Raw genomic sequence first — 6,518 nt, 5'->3', positions numbered from 1 at the left:
TTTCTTCATGGAGATCTTGAAGAAGAAATTTACATGGAACAACCGGAATGTTTTATGGAAAAAGGGAAAGAGAAATTTGTTTGCAAATTGAAGAAAAGTTTGTACGGCCTCAAGCAAGCACCGCGACAATGGTACAAAAATTTGACTATTTTATGATGAATAATGGTTTTTCTAAAACCACTTCAGACTATTGTGTTTGTGAAAAATTTTCCAAATGGTAAATTTACGATTCTTTTGCTTTATGTTGATGACATGTTAATTGTGGGTCAAGATTCTACCATGATTAACAAGTTGAAGTTAGAGTTGAGCAAGTCTTTTGCTATGAAAAATTTGAGGCCGGCAAAACAAATACTTGGTATGAAAATTGTTCGTGATCGAAAAAGGAACTGTTTTGGTTGTCTCAAGAAAGCTACATTGAGAAAGTTCTTAAGAGGTTCAACATGGATAAAACAAAGCTAGTTGGTTGTCCACTTGTGAGTCACTTCAAGCTTAGTTTGAATCAATGTCCTACAAGTGAGAAAGACAAGGAAAAGATGCTGAAAATTCCTTATGCTTCAGCAATGGGTTCTTTGATGTACGCCACGGTTTGGACAAAGTCGGATATTGCTCACGCCGTTGGTGTGGTGAGCCATTTTCTCTCCAATCCAAGTAAAGAACAGTGGATAGCGGTGAAATGGATTCTAAGGTATCTTCGAAGGACTTTGAAGGTGTATTTGTGTTTTGCGAATGGTAAGCCGATGCTTAATGGGTTCATGGATTCTGACATGGCTGATGATGTTGATTCTAGAAAATCTACTTCAAGGTATTTGATGACATTTGCAGGGGGACTGTGGCATGGCAATCTAAATTACAAATGTGTTGCTTTCTTAACTATTGAAGCTAAATTTATTGCCATTACGGAAGCTTGTAAGAAAGAGCTATAGTTGAAGAAATTTGTGTAAGAGTTAGGTTTGAAGCAAGAGAAGTATGTACTTTATTGTGATAGTCAAAGTGCTATTCATTTGAGTAAAAATTTCACTTTTCATTCAAGATCGAAACACATTCATTGGATTCGTGATGTGTTAGATTAGAAGTTGTTGTAACTCAAAAAGATTCACATGGATGATAATATTTTGGATATGTTGACAAAAACTTGTTAAGGGACAGACATTTGAAGTACCAAACTTTGACGGGTATAGTTAATGTCTAAGTCAGTAGGGAGAGAATTGTTGAGTATACCTTCTTAATGAAGTATGGGACCTAATTGGTTTATTAAAAATATTTAATTTGGTTTGGTGTTGGTTTATATTTTTAATATATTATATCTGACTTTTAGAGGCCCAATAAGTATTTAATAATCTGTTTGGTAACAGTTAGGGTTTTGATAAAAAAAACCCATGAATCAACAATATTTATGAGTATTGTTTTTGTTTTTCCAAAGAGAGGGCAACGGCTAATTAATCTTTTCGGGGTGTGTGCTAGGTGATTATTTTCGGTGGGTTTTGGTTTTTTGTGGTAGCATAATGCTTTGTAAAAGTTCAATTGGTGGTTCCATTGGTATAGTGGCTGTGTATTTTGCTTTGCTTCGCTTTGTTTGAGCGTTTTGACAACTTCGACTCTGCTTTGAAGGTGCTAGTTGGATTCAGATTTGCGGTCTTCTACGTTCTGTTTCGAAAACTTTTGTTCATATATTTGGTGAGATTTTCCCTTTTATTTATTTGTGATTATTTAGAATTCACATAAGGGTAGTTTATGAGACCATTCGTGTCTCGTTTGTAGTCGTTTGAAAACTTTTGGTTAATAGTGGAATCGGATTGCGATCTCGTAGATGTACCTCACATTGAAGGAACCACGTAAATTTTTTTGTGTAATTGTTGATTTACTTTTTCCGCATTATTTTTATTTCCATCGATTGATTTACCGTGGAAAATCATCTATTTTCTCTAACAAAAAAATTGGTCTCTAGTCTCCTTAAATTACATATAAATGATTAGGAGCAGACCATCTGAATTTAAACAATCATAGTTCTTTCTCATCCCTTCAAAATTTGCAAAAATCTGAACACAAACATAGAGGGAGCTGAAATAGACCTCCCAAGCTTTGTGCCTAATTCTCTTTCACAATCAACCATTCATGCCATCTATGGCCTCTCTTCTCTACCCATCCTCTCTCTGGTTTGGCTCGTTTCTCTCCCCTTCACCAAAACTATCAACAACCGATCACCTCCTCATGTGTTGGTTCATTTTCACAAGCCTCATTCACATAATCCTCGAACACTACTTTATTTTCTCACCAAAATTTTACAAAGACAAGACTGGTTTTTACTTAGCAGAGGTTTGGAAAAAGTACTCCAAAGGCGATTCAAGGTATGCACTGAGAAATTCTTATGTTGTTTCTATTGAAATAATCACTATTTCATTGGTGGATCTAGCTTGTCTTCTTGCTTTATATGCTATTGCCACAAGGAAGCCATACATTTACATACTTCAATTGGGTATTTCTGTGTGTCATCTCTGTGGACTTGGTGTGTATCATTTGACTTCTTACTTGGAAGGTGATAAGTTTGCCGCTAGCTTGTATTACTATTATGTTTATTATACCATTGCAAATACTACTTGGGTTGTGATACCTTTTCTTGTAGTTGTTCAATGCTGGAGGAAAATATGTAGAGCTTGCAAGATTTAAAAAAGACCAGAATAAGATCAAAGTTTGGTGAGGTGGGGTTTAAAGTTTAGACTTTGCCATGTCTCAAATTATGGAAATTCGGTCTATGTTTATTTGAAGTGGATTAGTTGGTAATTTCAGATTTCTGTAATTTTATATCTTCATAGATTGATGTTGTTTTCACTATGCAAGGTTGCTCAAATTTGTAAAAAAATTATCCCAACAACTTTTAACTCTGCGAATTTGTAGTCTAAGTTTAACACTCTTTTAACCTATTCTCAAATTTTTAGAAGTAATCGATAATACAATAAGTAAAACCTTAGCATCACTTGACGAATAATGTCACACATGAAATATTGAATTATTTTATTATTGCATCATCTTCATCTATGTTATTATTCAATACACTAAAGTTTCTTTTTAAATAAATTTTTTGGGGCGACAAGAAATTTTCAAACTAAGAAAATCATAAATTAACTAATATATATATATATATATATATGAATCCATCTTAAAGCCAAAACCAAAAATACATGAGAATGCCAAAAAATAAATGAATGAATGAAAAAAAATTAAAGAAATTTTAAGCAAATTAATGCCAAAAAAACTAGCTCAATGGTTTCGAAAGCAAATTTGACTTGATTTTGGCTAGCAAGGCTAGGGCCTATGTGTGGGATACGCTTTTAGATTTTAGAATAGGCCCAACTCGAATTTGTTGTTGATTGGTCAAAGCCAAAAGGCTGGGTCTATGTTAGGCCCTTGGACAACTAGTTTGTGGGTTGGGCAAGCCTGATCTGACTTGACCTGTTAATGGTCCTTAGTTGTTTGGCTTTTCAAGGAAAGTCGTGAGAATGTGACCTTTGAAAATGGCAATTTTGCACAAATCCTTGAAAAATGGAACAATGGTTTCTCTTGGTCTATCTAGACTGGAGAATATTCTTTATTTTGAAGGTAAATTTGTTTAGTATTAGCCAAATTTGTGATCGTGATCACTATATGCTTTCTAATAATAATAGTTGGTCCATTATTTTTTCTCTCTCTCTTTTTTTTTTTTATTAGTAAAAGAAAATTTTTATTGATGAAAGCAATACAAAGCATATGAATTTACGTCAATAAAAGAGATGAGAACAGTACCATATAGAGGTGATAGCACCCACCATACAGAGCCCCAACCCAAGCTAGCTGGTGAGAAACCAACCAAATGAGAAAAAAAAAAAACACCAAGAACACGAGCAAGACAAAAACAGGACACTACCCTCCAACCCCCAAAGTAGCCCCATTCTTATCTATATCAGTACCATATCAGCTAGTAAAACCAGATTAGAACTGCCTTGAAGCCCTCCGACCAACAGACCACTAATGAAGCTCCCCGAAAGATTAAACCCATTGAACCTTCCCAGATACAGAAATGACAGAGTAAGTAAGCATTTCCCCATAATCTGTTGAACCTGATTAGCTAAGTACTGCATCTAATCTACTGAACATTATTGATAATCTCATGCACGACATAACAGCAGCCTTTAGAATAAGGTTTTACCCAAATAGCAATTCTAAACTTGATCAAATCGCATACCTCCTCCAGATGCACTTGCTTTCAATTGAATACCTTCTCATTCCTAAGCTTCCATAATGACCACATGACAACCATTGGTACAGCCCTCCAGATCAAATTTGCAAACTTTCTCCATCTAAAACCCATCCACCAGTCAAGAAGATCCTCCACGTTCTGAGACACAACCCAATGCATCCCTCACCATTACATTAGACTTGACCATACTCTCTAAGCAAAAGGGCACCACAGCAACAGATTGTGTATTGTCTCTAACTCCATCTTGCAAAATATGCACAAAACAGATGCATCTGGACCAAGCATCCCAATTCTTTACAGAAAAGTAGAAGTCTTAAGTCTCCCATTGCAAGCAAACCACCCAAGAAACTGCATTTTTGGGGGAGATACATTGATCCACAGTAGCTTAGTGGCCAAAAGGGGGATAGAATGCACTGACAAAGAATAATTGGAGGAAACACTAAACTAACCTGATGAATTTGCCACCCACCTTATGCAATCAGCCCTATCTGATAACCAACCGCAGCAGCATTCAGAAAAGTAGCCAATCTGATCAATTCATCTGATTCCCAACCCAGTAAGGCTCTTCTAAATCTGAAGTTCCAGTCTGTCTGGGCCTCCCTCCTCTCCACCACCACTCCAAGAGTGATATCCTTTTCTGTTGATAAGCTAACAGGCCTTGGAAAAGCAGTCTTAACACATATATTACCCACCCAACTATCAATCCAGAAATGGATTCTGTTACCATTTCCCATAATCAACTTAGAATTTTCCATAAAAATATTGAAAAGATGAGAATTTGACTGACTAACCTTGAGAATACCATCCCAAAATTTTGAACAAATACCCAGTATTTCTGAGAAAGGCTACCACATCCCACCATTTGAAGGATACCTACTACATATTACTCTTTTCCATAGGGAGCTATCCTCACACCCAAATTGCCACTACCATTTAGCTAGTATACAATCATTCATGTAACGCCCCGAAATAAACCCAACATGAATAACACAACAATCATGCACATTCCTCAATTACAATCATTCTCCATTCTCTGTCTCAAAAATATCTAAGGTTTATGCAAAGGTTCCACATGCAATTATACATTCAAAGATATGAAAACATATGAACTTCCATGTGAAAGTAAAATAAAAGAAATGCCCTTATGGGCTTACATCTTCCAAGGCAATAGCCTGGTTACACAAAAGTTGTCTCTCGGACCCATACCAAAAATAGCCCTTGGCTTTACAAATTTTCATGACAAAATAAAGAGCACACTATTCTTCTCAAAAAATTTCCACGCTCTTAATTCGGCGGGATCACCACATCTTTACCTGCACCAAATCTCATAGGGGTGAGCATAAAGCCCAGTAGAGAATTCTAACAAAGTATATACAGTTATGCTAAACTTCTCAACATCAGATGTAAATGTGTTACCATGCCATGCCATAATGAAGAAAAATGTCATTTTAATGCACCACTTGAAAATCACCATGTTTCAATGATACTAGGCAATCTCATCCATTTCAAACTTCCAATTATTTTAATCAAGGGGCGGTAAATACGACACTGGTAATCCCTAGGCTGGTGTCTGCAAGTAGACTCTACAAGTACTACTAAACTGTCATTTTTACCCGTATTAACCGGAAGACTCGACACCTATCCGCGCGGATTTCTAGTCTTTCACCATGGACACTCAGGCCAACCTATCTATCATTTACACCCCCTATCTGGACTTACCACCGTATTTACCCCATGAGTATTTCCACATTTCTCCTTCCAACATTATTCCCTTTTATGAAACAATTATCTCAAATCTAAGCTTGCAATGCAAATTAATAATTGAATAAAAATGCAATGCAATGATTCTTCCATGATTCATAACATTTCTCTGTGTTTAAGCCTCTACAATAATATCAACATTCATGTTTCCCATTACCTCTTTCAATGCTCATCTAGACTACATGTAATGCTTTCAAACATAAAGTTTTCAATGTTTGTGTTTCTTACAAACCGAAGTGCTCAACAATTTGTCATCTTATGATCATATATCACCATATCCTTAACCATAGTTTCCAAACAAATTCTCTATTACCATATGACAAGCTTCCCATCTATACAACCACATTATGAAATCTACACACTTTCATCTTTGATCAAATGGGAAGAAGATTTCATGGACAATTCCAAGTTTTTCCAAAAATCCCCAAATTCTAGGGTTTTGCATCAAAACCAAAATAACTCTCATTTTATGGTGAGAGTTCATCAAAATCTACTTTATGAGATCATAGATACAAAATCTTAAGGA

General features: G+C 35.7%; 1 pseudogene; it reads left to right on the top strand.

Moving 5' to 3' along the window:
• The first annotated feature begins 560 nt into the window (after positions 1-560).
• LOC114259499 (putative 3-beta-hydroxysteroid-Delta(8),Delta(7)-isomerase pseudogene) lies at positions 561-2,739 on the top strand (annotated as a pseudogene).
• The last annotated feature ends 3,779 nt before the right edge of the window (positions 2,740-6,518 follow it).

This window comes from Camellia sinensis, chromosome 14 (assembly GCF_055761805.1).
Source record: "Camellia sinensis isolate YWXY chromosome 14, ASM5576180v1, whole genome shotgun sequence".
NCBI classification, from domain to species: Eukaryota; Viridiplantae; Streptophyta; class Magnoliopsida; order Ericales; family Theaceae; genus Camellia; species Camellia sinensis.
The sequence above is the reverse complement of the archived record's forward strand: the minus strand, read 5'-3'. Positions and strand labels throughout refer to the sequence as shown.